The sequence below is a fragment of the Schistocerca americana genome, chromosome 3 (assembly GCF_021461395.2).
Source record: "Schistocerca americana isolate TAMUIC-IGC-003095 chromosome 3, iqSchAmer2.1, whole genome shotgun sequence".
In the NCBI taxonomy this organism is placed as follows: domain Eukaryota; kingdom Metazoa; phylum Arthropoda; class Insecta; order Orthoptera; family Acrididae; genus Schistocerca; species Schistocerca americana.
In genome coordinates, this window is record NC_060121.1 from 364,861,972 (window position 1) to 364,876,077 (window position 14,106).

Below are 14,106 nucleotides of genomic sequence, written 5' to 3' on the forward strand. Positions count from 1 at the left end.
CAGACCATTAGCTGCTCACAGCCATTGATAAATATCAACAGGAACAGTTGAAAATGTGTACTCAAACCAGGACTTGAACCCGGGATCTCCTGCTTACAAGACAGATGCTCTATCCGACTGAGCTAGCAAGGACACAGAGGATAGTGCGGCTGCAGGGATGTATCTCTGGCACACTCCCCGTGAGACCCACATTTCCAACTTACTCTCCACACAGTACATTTGTAGTGCCCCTGCCCACTATACTCATTACTAGTGGCAGTCAGTGTACCAATTCCCGTAAGAGTTTGAGCAATGTGAGTACATCTGCACTGAAGAAGATCATTAGCCAATAAGCCTTATCTATATGAAGATGGTATCTGTACTTTTGGACATGTCCGAAAGAACAGATATACCATTGGTGACCTTGAAGCTCTCGAAGAATGAAATTACAATGAAATCCAGATCATTAGTTGCTTACAGGCATTGACAAGTATCAATGCGGACAGTTGAAAATGTGCGCTCCGACTGGAACTCGAATGGAGGAAATCCTGGGTTCGAGTTCCGGTCGTGGCACACATTTTCAACTATCCCTGTTGATATTTATCAGTGCCTATAAGAAGCTAATGATCTGGATTTCATTGTAATTTCATAACCATTTCCAGTCAATGATCAGTTCAGTTGGACCAGAGGATCAATTCCATCCAATGTAAACACAGTCCACTCCTTTATGAGGAGACAACCAGCTCACACAGTACCTCATTGACAGCCTGGGTTGGACAGCTTCTTAGGGTCTGCACCATACTCGAAAACTTCCTCAGTTCTTATCAACTGAAACTGGGACTCATCTGACCAGGCCACAGTTTTCCAATCATCTAGGGTCCAACTGATTTGGTCATAAGCCCAGGAGAGGTGATGCAGGCAGTGTGCTGTTAGCAAAGGCACTTGTGTCAGTCATTCACAGATTTCATCACACTATGCTAATGGATATGTCCCACATTGATTTCTGTGGTTATTTCACTTAATGTTGCTTGTCAGTTAGTGCTTACAATTCTATGCCAATGCTACTGCCCTTGGTCATTGACCTAAGACTGTCAGTCACTGTGTTGTCTGTGATGAGAGACAATGCCTGAAATTTGGCATTACCTTGTTCAAATACACATCAGCAGTTATGTTTGGTGGAAAAAGATTGCTTAAATAATTTGTTTTGCACTAATTGCATACCACACTCCTTCTCCACATCATGCAGAAGCTCTTGATGTGACAGGTGAGGATTTTCAGAACTCCAACTTCAACTGTTCTGCAAGCTCACATATCCTGCTTCATCTGAATAAAAGAGCATTTCAGGATCATCACACACAGAGCACAATAATCAATGGCAGTAATGACATAAAGTAACAGTATCTGAATTGCTCAGTTGTTGCCCTGCTATTACTTTGTAAGGTTTCAGTTTGAAGTTGTACAAAGCTGTTCCTGTCAAGCCAGTTTGAACTGCTAAATGGCACAAAAATGTTCTCACACTCTTAATTCATCTGGTTTATTCTTGGTTTGAAAGCGCTTTTTTTTAAAAAAAAAAAAAAAAAACATCACGGATCCAGTCTCTTAAAATATCCTTATTAATCAATATCTACAATAGTATATCAAACAATGGAAACTCTAGGTAGGAATATCAACAATGTAGGAAAAGACAGATTGCTATTCATAGTAAAGAAGACATGTCAAGTTGCAGACAGGCACAATTAATTGATATTTACATATGTGTCTATTTTAATTGTGCCTGTCTGTAGCTTCACATGTTTATGGTAAGTAGCAATCTATGCAGTAGTATAATAACTGGAAACACACTGACTCATTTAGTATGAGGGCAAGCCAGTAAACTGCTTCAGACTCTGTTCTTGCATACTTCAGCACAAATAAAAATTGTTGATCCTTCATGTACACCACAGTGAACAGAAACTATACACAGCAAAAAAGAAAAGCAATGTATACTCAGTTGCATAATAAATTAGCTACAACATGCACTGTTAACTGATATCAGCATAATGGGTGGAAGCATCATGCAGTGATCAGAGCCTGGGAGGAGAGGTGTTGGTACTTGCGCAGTGCTGGAGACAACATGTGTACCTTACATGAAGCACCCTGCATTTTATGATAATGACTGTTTCTGTTACATTCACACTGATATCATGTAATCTGGCATCAATGCATCACCTCTAGAATGGGAAGTTCCCTTTGTGTATCGCAAGAGGGCATTTCTTTTGCATGCGCCGGTTTTAGCATGGTGTACAAGTGTGGGGCAGAAGATGGGTTTTTGGTAGGACGCTGGTCACAGAAATCTTCTCAGAGTGGACTACACATCAACTTTGCCCACACTTAGAAATGGTTGCCAACTTGGAAAGGCAGTGGGTTTTTCAGCTTCGAGCCAGCTATGTGAATGGTAGTCACATATAAACCCTTTGGTTTCATCACGGCTTCCTATTGCTGGTAGAACATTTATATGTGCTGGAGCCAGGTTCTGCTCCAGTCAGAATGGTAGATCATCAAGGTGTAACTGCTGTGAAACCATTACAAACAATAACTACCAGCATTTGATGGACATTCATGTTGATATTCCATTGGCTTAGTTACATTGTAATGGTGCTCAGTTCTGCGTAAGCAAGTGAACATACTGATTGTGTTTGTAAAATTTGACAGTGTTTGAGCATGATCAGCTGTTCCATCATTTACCTGTAAGCGATGATTAGTTCTCTGTTTGATATTTCAAAGTCAGGTGCCAAGCATTGTGGTACAGTATGCTAAATTTGTGTGTTGCTTTTATTTTAAGACTGAAAAGAGAGTGCTAATAGTAATTTGTGCCCTGTAAATACTGCACCCCTGGGTGGGAGCTTATGACAAACTTCAGCTTGTTTTTTCATTTGATGTATGCTCCTGAGTGGTGGAAAAGATGTAACTCTGATATCTTCTCTTAAATTATATGTATTTCTTTTAAGATGTTGTGACATGTGCAGTAATACTGCTTTCTTTCTGTTTTAGAGCTCTAAAACCTAATTGTTTTATTGTACCTATTTGTATCTTGTGGGACACCCAGTTGAGACCTGTGCCAAATGTAAATATGCCTATAACAGCATCTGAATTAAGTTTTTCAGGATGATTCCTTGGTATCCTTTGTAAGTTATTGGTCCCCCACTTGTAACTGTAAATTAGTTGTCGGATGTAATTCAACTCTTGTTATTGGAATTTAATTTTAGGCACAGAGGCCCTTTTAAAGGAAAGTTTTTCTGATGTTTATATTGTCTGTTTTACTTATCAGCACCTTTAGGACTATTTTGAGTCTCACAATGTCTAATTGTCTATTTGACTTACTGGCACTTTTAAACTATTTTGATTTTGATAGTATCTGATTTATTTTTTGGCACTTTAAAACAGGTCAATAATTACCTTATGAGTGATTTACTTAATAATTAAGGAAGCTCAGGTTACCAGTGTGTGCCTTATGTAGTTTGTTGGAGTGAAATAAGTTGTAAACATTTTCTACTGAGTGTGGGCTCAGTTGCTTACCAGTGCTGGATCCCCACATCCTTACCATTTTAATGGTAGGAATGTGTGGCTCAGATTATTTTATATTCACAATCTGTAATAGTCTCACAAAGTTTTTAGAGCAGTAATAATCTGCCAACACTGGCATCCAGTCGACATTTGTGAGGTATATTCCAGACAGAAATTATAATTTTGCTGCTCTTCATTTCAATGTGAAGGCAGTGTTCTGTTTCCAGTGGTATGATGTTATTATACTTATTATTACAGTTAATATAGGAGACTAATTCTGGGACCATGTCATTGTTGCTCTTATAGTTAAGTAATACCATTTTAGCTTTTTCTCTTTCTACCCTGTTGTTGTTGTTGTGGTCTTCAGTCCTGAGACTGGTTTGATGCAGCTCTCCATGCTACTCTATCATGTGCAAGCTTCTTCATCTCCCAGTACCTACTGCAACCTACATCCTTCTGAATCTGCTTAGTGCATTCATCTCTTGGTCTCCCTCTACGATTTTTACCCTCCATGCTGCCCTCCAATGCTAAATTTGTGATCCCTTGATGCCTCAAAACATGTCCTACCAACCGATCCCTTCTTCTAGTCAAGTTGTGCCACAAACTTCTCTTCCCCAATCCTATTCAGTACCTCCTCATTAGTTACGTGATCTACCCACGTTATCTTCAGCATTCTTCTGTAGTACCACATTTCGAAAGCTTCTATTCTCTTTCTACCCTGAAAGGGCAAAACCCTGCACTTAATGTGGCTAATCTACTTCTCTCTGAGTGTGTCACGTATAGAGGAGATTCTGTAACATAAACTGTTCTTTTCCACTTGAGGAGTCACTTCCTTTCCATAGTGCTTAATTATCCTGTTAAGAGTGGCTGCACAATTTTTCATTTGATACTGGAATTTAAAAAACCTGTATCCAGGATCATTGCAGAATCACTTGAGCGTCAGATTTACGCCCTCTATTTGGTTCGAAACCAGAGGAGTGCAACCAACTCTGTGATCAATGCTACAAATTGCAAACCATGCTTTCACTTCATAAGCATAGCATCTGGTTTGTAAAAATCCAGATGACAGGTGTCATTCATGCCAACACTATGTTCAATTTGCAATTGACACACTGTGCTCTCAATAGCTACCTACAGAGCCTCCTTCACATCTCATATGAGACTTCGCAGCAAACATGTTATATGCACACTGTCATCTCTACCCGTTTTCTCAGATATTTCTCTGAGGAGCTTCAGACTTCCTGAATGGATTTATAGTTTTTGCTTACAATGTGCTATAAAAATTAGATATTTGTCATCAATGTGTCCCTCTGCTATGATATGAAAGTAAGACTGCATTAATTCAAAACAGATGGCACGAATACCATAAAATTTTAGTTGCCCAGGTAAAACATAGTGGTACACAATGAATGGCCTTTACAAGAATGCAGGTTACATCAAGAGGGTTATTTTTTAGGTCTAGATGTTGGGGCTTCATTTGTATGATCATATATTTTTTGCGGAGACAGTCCCTCATGGAAGCCAGAGCGAGAATATTTATCAAGTTTGCTTTTGATCCACTTCTCAAACTTAAAAAAAGTCAAGGAATTAAATAGCTCCTTAATTGGAGGTGGTGTCATATTTCAGTTATTTCAGTTTTGATGTGCAAACTTGTTACTGTGTATTTAAGTTTATCAAGAAATTTGCACTTAGTAATTGACTGATTACAAAGGTCAAGGATAGTTCTACCATTCCTTGGGGCTGTAGGAAGGAAACAGTCCATTGCTGGAGTAAATCTAATGCATCCAGATTCCATTGTTTACAATGATATTCAATATTTTCTGCTACTATGAGGAAGTAATAACTGAAATTGGTGATCAATAATTTCAATGAGCTATCGTTTCTCCCAAGGCTGTTATCTACAAACTCCACTTCATTTACCTCACTTTTTGTTTGTTTCTTGTATAATAAAGCTCAAACTGACTTTTGTAACTGAAGATATGCCAGATCAAATCCTTGTGGTGTGAAATTTTCACTCCCAGTATTTGGCCAGCAAGGGAAGGGGTGGTGGTGACATGAAGTTTCTGGTCGCCAATCTCTGCACCAGTGCACTGAGTGGAGCTCCAAACCTCTCTGTAGTGTCTCATGAGGTGAGTTTGTGAGACTCAGTTGATGGTGATCTATCTGTCAGATGGGGACATTGCACTCAGTGGCCTCCTTTGTGCTACTCAAAGACACCTGGCATAAGAAATTACCTTTATACTGCTAATGGCCTTGTCAAACAGGGCAGATGAGTGGACAGAGGTGCAGGTCACTCTCTTTTCCTTGGGGTGGGAAACTGCCCATAAAAGGTGGAAGAATCAACAATGGGAAATAGCATGAGGATGCAGCACTGCATTAAAAACACATAATGTGTATCCATAGGACAAGTGGACTGTAGCTGAAAAAGTGTCATGATGATCTCTCCATTGGCAAAAGATTTTGGACTAGTCCTCCATTCAGATCTCCAGGAGAGGCTGACAAGGGGGAGGTTACTCTGAATAACAACAAAAGGATATTCTATGAGTCAGGTCATGGAATGCCGCATGTTTGAACGTGGTAGGGAAGCTAGAAAAGCTGAAAATGGAAATGCTAAGGCTCAATATATTTACAGTGAATGTCAGTGGCGTGAAATGGAAAGAAGACAAGGATTTCTGGTCAGATGAGTATTGGATAATATCAACAGCAGCAGAAAATGGTATATTGGGGTAGGATTTTTATGAATAGGGGAGTAGGACAGAGTGTGAGATACTGTGAACAGTTCAGTGACAGGGTTGTTCGCATTAGAGTAAACACCAAACTAACGCTGACAATAATTCAGGTATAGATGGCGAGGTCACAAGCAAAATATGAAGAGATGAAAACAGTATATGGGTAATTCGGTACATAAAGGGAGACAAAAATCTAATAGTGACAGAGGATTGGAATGTGGTTACAGAGGACGGAGTAGAAAAAAGGGTTGCAGGAGAATATAGGCTTGGTAGTAGGAATGAGAGAGGAGTAACACTAATTGAGTTCTGTAATTTCAGCTAATAATAGTTAATACTCTGTTCAAGAATCACAAAAGGAAGAGGTATACTTGGAAAAGGCTAGGAGATACACGAAGATTTCAGTTAGATTACACCATGGTCAGGCAGAGATTCTGAAATCAGATATTGCATTGTAAGGTGTACCCAGGGGCAGATATAGGCTCACTGTTGGATCACAATTTGGTGATGATGAAGAATAGGCATAATAAGAGACTAATCAGGAAGAACCAATGCACAGTGAAGTGGGATATGGAAGCACTAAGGAAAGAAGAGATATGCTTAAAGTTCTCTCAGGCTATAGACACTGCACTGATGAAGAGCTCAGTAGGCAGTCTGGTTAAAGAGGAATGGACACATCTAACAAGAGCAATCACAGGAGGTGGAAAAATCAGCAATGCTCAATGGCATGAGGATGCAGGAGGTGACTATGTGTAGAAGACTGAATAATCAACAAAAGGATAACATTATATGAGTCAGAGCACAGAATGCCAGACTTCTGAATGTGGTAGGGAATCTAGAAAACCTGAAAATAGAAATGCTAAGGCTCATTATATTTATAGTGAATGTCAGTGATGTGAAATGGAAAGAAGACAAGGATTTCTGGTCAGATGAGTATAGAGTAATATCAACAGCAGCAGAAAATGGTATATTAGGAGTAGGATTTTTATGAATGGGGTAGTAGGACAGAGTGTGAGATATTGTGGTGAACAGTTCAGTGATAGGGTCTTCTTTTGGACCCCTCTCATAAAAACAGCTGGCAAGTTCCTTGTTACTTTGTGACATGTTTCACATTTGTGAGCTAAAACAATGTAATCACTCACCACTGTGAGACTGAATGCACATGTGCACATGACATGGTAAGAAAAGTATATAAGCAAAGCAGATATGAATGGGCAATAATTCTAGCAATGATACAGACTGCAAATAAGGAAATGCACTGACATAAGCTGCTATGAGAAACAGCAGATTGTTACTGCCCAGCACTCGGAAACAACAAAGCTGGTCAGCTGTTTGCTTGCATCTATAGAAAATAATTGTAGTAGCAACAAAGTGTTGAACATTCATGCCTGATCACAGAGTGCAGTCAGAGATTTGCACATTCTGTAAAGCAGGAAAGGCATTGATCTGTGGCAAACCTCACAGCTAAGTACAGTGCTGGTGTAGGGATAAGTGTTACAGTCCACATTGTTAAATGTACACTGATGAATATCGGGCTCCATATCAGATGACCCTATGTGTTCCCAAGTTGACCCAGTGACACTGTCAGTTATGACTGCAGTGGACACGGGATCACTGAAATTGATCCATGGATCAATGGAAATTTGTTGCCTATTTGGACGAATTACATTTGGTTTTGCTTTGGGCGATAGTTATGTCCAGATAAAGGCTGTCATCTAGGTAAAGGGCTGGTCGAAATATAAACGATTTATTGCAGCAAAATAGCCATTATAGTTATACATTAGATTTCAATCATTTGAGAGTGAATTCGAAATATACATCTCGCTACGGATGCAGGTCGCAGGGAGCTGTAATATGCTATGAGCAACATTCTCCTAGGCTTCCATGGAGCCTGTGGTAGTAATCGAAGCAACATGACAGCTGTGGACTACACGAACATTTTACAGACTGTGCACATCCCTTCATACTTTGTCTGTTCACTATTGGCGATGGCACCTTTCAGCAGGATAACTGTCCTTGTTACAAGGCCAGAATCTTGCTACAGTGTTTCGAAAAACATGTAGTGAACTCACGTTGCTGTCTTGACCATCAAATTTGCTTCATTTAAATCCAATGATTCACATCTGGGAGGGCATCAGTCGCCAGCTGCGCGCCCAGAAACCACCGGCACATAATTTCGGGAATGGCGTCACCTGTGTGTAGACATCTGGTGCTTCATGCACTACTGTAAACATACCCAGGACTTGTCGAACCTACGTCACGCAGAATTGATGCTGTATTGCTTTTCACAGGTAAACGAACGTGGTGTTAACCAGGTGGTAATAATATTTTGGTTCTTCAGTATATATGTCATAAGATGTAGCGGATTCAATCATTCCTCATGGAGAAGGAATAACAGTAACCTTTTTGCTGTAGCTAAAGTTCTACCTGCCGATTTCCATTAATGCACGATGGCACTGGGAAACTAAAGCCTGCTTTTCAACAGCGGTGTGCAAACTGAAGTAGTCTCCTACGGCCTGGGTGATAATTTTAGTGCTGCAGGTATTAGTGAGATCCCACAGTTGTCAGAAATCCTCTCCGTGGCTTCTCATTTGGGTTCAAACAGCAGAATGATTCGCATAGTGCAGAAATACTTGCTATGTCATCTTCCTACTACAACCATTAGTTCGAATCTGCTTATCATAGGGTACATCATTTGACCACCAGGGTCAGGAATACATGTTCCCCAGTTTACGTCTGAATAAAAATCGGATCAGTGACAAAACGTTCAATGGATGTCAAACAGTGTTACAAAGTTTGTGAGACATATTACTAGGACAAAAAGTCGTATCTGGACATTAAAATGTTCACTTGCCTTTAATTAAGAGCCTTCGCCTAATTATTCAGTTTTTATTAACATCCCTTACGTTTGTATCATCTTGTCTTTGATTTGTATACGGTCCCAAATAATTTCATGAATATTTATACATTCTGTTTGTGGCTACGGATTCGAGCGAGCAGTTCAGTAAAGCGCTCATTGAAGAGATCTGACATAACTTTTTCTGTAAAGTCAAGATCACCCTTCCTTTCAAGGTTCCTACAAGAATACTTCATTAGTTTACGTCGTTCAATGCGAATCTGCTGAATTTCAGCAAATTCTACATGGTGTTGAGCTAACTGAAAGACGTTGGTACCGGTAATAGTTTTTTTTTCCCGTTAGATTTCCCTGAACCAACTTTTTACGCTCCTGTTTTACAGACACTTTTTTTTCACTCTAAAACGGTAGAAAATGTATCTCTTGATATTCGGAGCTGGTCTGAGCCGTTAACATATAGTTCTATTTCGCATGTTTTGCAAATATTACCATGAACCGGCCAGCGGCTTGTTTCACATCTGATAGCCTCCCGTATCTTGCAAACGTTATGTACCGATGAAATATGTTAAACGCTTAATCGTCAGCTCATGTAAACCACCTTCTGCGGACCACATGACCTCTACGGCTTCCTGAATGCTTCCCAACAAGGCCAGCTGCTTGTCATCGTTGGCTCACGAAATGTCATGATAACTGTTTATGTCACCACCATCTGTATTCCATAGCTGGTACCTCTAAATTTGAGAGCGAGAAGGATGGTGTAACAGAAATATAAGGGTTTAACGTCCCGTCTACGACGATGTCGTTAAAGAAGAAGTGTCATGATTTATAAGGCAAGGTGATGATGTTCATGCTGACATTGCCTCACTTTAATTCTATTGCACGTTGATGTTTTTTGTTCTTTTTTTTACGTAACTCTTGGTATCCCCGTGTAATCTGGCATGTCATTGGAAACATGCACATCAAGAAACGGAGGAAACCATAATGCAGTTGATTCGAGTAGTAATTGTAGGTAAAAAAAAGTGGCACATTTGCGAGATTTGTTTATTTTCCCAGCTGTTTGTCACAAACATAATACTATTGTCCACAACCATAGGCACAAAACTGAGCTGTCGGAAAATATATGTCGCGATTTTATCCGTGTCGTTTCATAGGAGTGTAGGGCTACTTATGAATTTGGAGTCTTAAGGAACGTAGCAACCAATTTTTGACGTTTGAGGATACTGTATTATCAGATTTATTTTTAGCATGAAGAGTTCAGCCCGTACCTAGAATCTGAACGCACACGAGTCTCGTAAGTCTCTCATCTCCGAGTGACTGACGAAATGGGAAACTTCCCCTAGTTCCTAAATGTGTCAAGCGAATGTAGCCTCTTCTTCGAACCACTGAATCGTTCGTCTGCCGAAATTCGTAAAACGCGTTTCGTCAACGAGGTTTCATCATCAGTTGCCTGGATATATTTTATTAAAAACTGTTTAATCCATTCTCAAAAGGTTGCATTACGCTTTCATTTGCTAGTCAGTCTTCCACCGCACGTAACAGACGCCCACAAGTAATTTTTGCTATGATGGTTGGTACACGTACAAGTATTGCCCGGAGTGTAGGCGTTCCAATGAGCAATAAAAAGAGAGAACGACGGAAGATTCATAGTGCAAACAGCGAAAGGACGCTGCCTACGCAAATGAGTGACGCACGATGACTCAATGCGTCGTCTCCTGTCCGTGCGTTGAAGTCCCGGCGGCTGTGGCCATTCCGCGACAAACAGTAGTAACTTTGCGTGACAGTTGATGTACACTTCCATCAACGAACCGCGCAAAGGAAGCAACGGTACACGTACCTGCGTGTTCCTGTAGGAGCGTCTGGTCTATGTGGAAAGCAGGTCGCCGATTAACTGTTCTGATTTAGAGGCCTGGCAGCAGTTGTCCGCTCTGGCCCGAGTTCGTCGCCCTGGCATCCGGCACACGTTTACGCTCTCCTGATCCACTCGCGCACTCGAGAAACACCCGCGCACAGGCACATCCCAGTATTCGCTAGGAACGAGAGCGCCTAGCCCTCTCTCGCACGTAGCACCACGTCGACTGGATTCCTGTGCACGCGAGCGGCAGAGGCAGTGGGTGGGGGAGCGCTGCCCCTCTACCTGTAGGTACAGTGTCCACACAAAGCACAGAACGGCCGCGCGCCTTTACCTGAGGCAGCGGCGGCGGCAGCACGCAGGCTCCATGCGGCGTGCTAACGGTGGGAGGACATACGCGACACTGTCGCTGCAACCAAAGTCGCCCGCAGCTACCGCCCTCCAGCTTGGCGACAAACCAGCCACCCGCACACAATGATTCCCTTATCTGCGAGGGCCACCTAAGTTTCCACAAACTATCACTCGATGGCGGTAATGAGATGTGACTAGGGTGACCAGAGGCAATTGTTTAAAAAGGAGGACAAATAGCTTCAAAAAGGAGGACAAAGGAAGAAAAAAGAGGACACATCAAACGGGTCAACTGCAGATGAGAATACCTCTCGTCAGCTTTGGACAAGTCACGTGACTGCCGGGAATTACCGGTAAAACTAGTAGTTAATTGTTACTGATGGTCAGGTGGTGGTTAACTGAGTAATATAAAAAAAGTTAAAAATATTGATTGTGGTGACAGTGTGGCGTCAAGTGTTTTGTTATGTCAACAACACGGAATTGTTTACAAAAACGAAAAACGTAAGACCATTCACCTCCCTTCATTCGACGCGCCGCTACCAACATCTACAATTCAAACAGCAGCTGACGAAATGTAAACTGCACTTTAACCTTCCGAATACAAATAAAATGAATGACTATGAAACAATGAAATAAAACCATGACAGTTAATCTGTCGAGTTATTTCTTACCTTTACTGGCCACTGAGACGTACATTCCAGCTCCACATATCTTACATTCCGCTTCAAATTCATTTCTCCCTTTCTTGAAAGCCGGATATTTGCAGGAAAGGACATCACAAAATGTACACTTTCGTCTAGGCATAGCCAAATATTTTACGTAACTGACTCGGTTAAAAATTACACTCACAAATCACACGTGCACTACAGGAAGCCAAGCCAATACAAAGCGAAGATAACGAAACGAAAATTTTAAATAATCGATATTTGCATTCGCTTATAGGTCGATCACGATAACATCAACGTGTTTATCACGAAGGCTATGCCAATAGTTAAAGTATTTAAGAAAAGAGCAATAGAACGGGACGAATTGTAAATTTAACTGTTTTACGCTCAACTTTGCGAAAAAGCCGGACACTGTAAAAATCCTCCCGGACCCCGGACAAAGAGCTAAAAAGGAGGACATGTCCGGATTAATCCGGACGTCTGGTCACCCTAGATGTGACATTACCATTCTTCGCATTGTCATCTCCGGACAATGCTTTTTCCTGACACCTGGGCTTTAATTGTAGCCCAGTATTCCCGCATTTAATTCCTGTGCTGTTCCTTCCACGCTTCAGTCCACATTTTGACAGTTTTCAGTTGTGGCTTTACGTGGAATCCAAGGTAGTCTTGGAATGCGTTTATCGCTACCCTCCAGTGCTTGCAGGTTTTCTTCTACCTTGGCAAACCACACCTCCTATGTTTTCCTGTTGAGAAAGTAGTGGAAGATCCGACCGGTCAACCTTGCAGGATTCATACGGGCAATGTGCCTACAAAAACAATCTTCTAGACAAGCTCAAGTACTGTGGTATGAATGGGACAGTGCTCCAATGGTTTAAATCATACCTAACTGGAAGAGTGCATAAAGCTGAAATAAGCAGTTCACATAATATGCAAAAAATTGGTGATTTCTCAAACTGGGGAACAATCAAGAATGGGGTGCCGCAAAGTTCGGTTTTGGGTCCTCTGCTGTTCTTAATATATATTAATGACTTGCCATTCTATATTCACGAAGATGCAAAGCTGGTACTTTTTGCAGATGATACAATATAGCTATCACACCCAACAGACAAGAATTAACTGGTGAAATTGTAAATGATGTTTTTCAGAAAATCATTAAGTGGTTCTCTGCAAATGGGCCCTCATTAAACTTTGACAAAACACAGTGTATACAGTTCCACACAGTAAATGGAATGGCACCATTGATAAATATAGACTTCGATCAGAAATCGGTAGCTAAGGCAGAATATTCAAAATTTCTAGGTTATGCATTGATGAGTGGTTGAACTGGAAAAAAAAACACACTGAGGATCTGCTGAAACGTTTGAGTTCAGCTACTTATACTATTAGGGTCATTGCAAATTTTGGCGATATACATCTGAGTAAATTAGCGTACCATGACTATTTTCATTCTCTGCTTTCGTATGACATCATATTCTGAGGTAACTCATCATTGAGTAAAAGAGTGTCCATTGCACAAAAGCGTGTAATCAGAATAATTGCTGGAGCTCATCCAAGATCATCCTGCAGATACTTATTTGAAGAGCTAGAGATCTTCACTGTAGCCTCACAATATATATATATATATATTCACTTATGCAATTTGTTATTAACAATCCGAACGAATTCAAAAGTAATAGCAGTGTACGTGGCTACAACACTAGGAGAAAGGTTGATCTTCACTAGTCAATGTTAAATCTAACTTTGGCCCAGAAGGGGGTAAATTATGCTGCCACGAAAGTCTTTGGTCACTTACCTAATAGTCAAAAGTCTGACAGATAGCCATATAGCATTTAAAAGGAAATTCAAAGAATTTCTTAATGGCAACTCCTTCTACTCATTAGATGAATTTTTGGATATAATAAGTGGATAATTTCCCCAACCCCACAAAAACATTAAAAATATTAAGTGTCATGTAATATTTTGTGTAATGTAATATCTTGAATAGACATCTTTTATTAACCTGACACGTTCCACATCATTACGAGGTGTCGTATTCATGATCTATGGAACAAGTACTAATCCAATCTAATCTCGTCCTGTGGCTGGTGTCTGTGATCTTTTCTACACTGTGTACATTTCATACAGTATTGATTGCCTATAATT

General features: G+C 40.6%; 1 protein-coding gene across 1 annotated transcript in view; it reads right to left on the reverse strand.

The window, feature by feature from the left end:
- LOC124606708 overlaps positions 1-11,167 on the reverse strand; it is a 45,780-nt gene extending 34,613 nt beyond the window's left edge. The window contains exon 1 of the mRNA XM_047138738.1: positions 10,937-11,167. The gene's annotated coding sequence lies outside the window, so the exon portion shown is untranslated. The remainder of the gene's footprint in view (positions 1-10,936) is intronic.
- Positions 11,168-14,106: the final 2,939 nt, after the last annotated feature.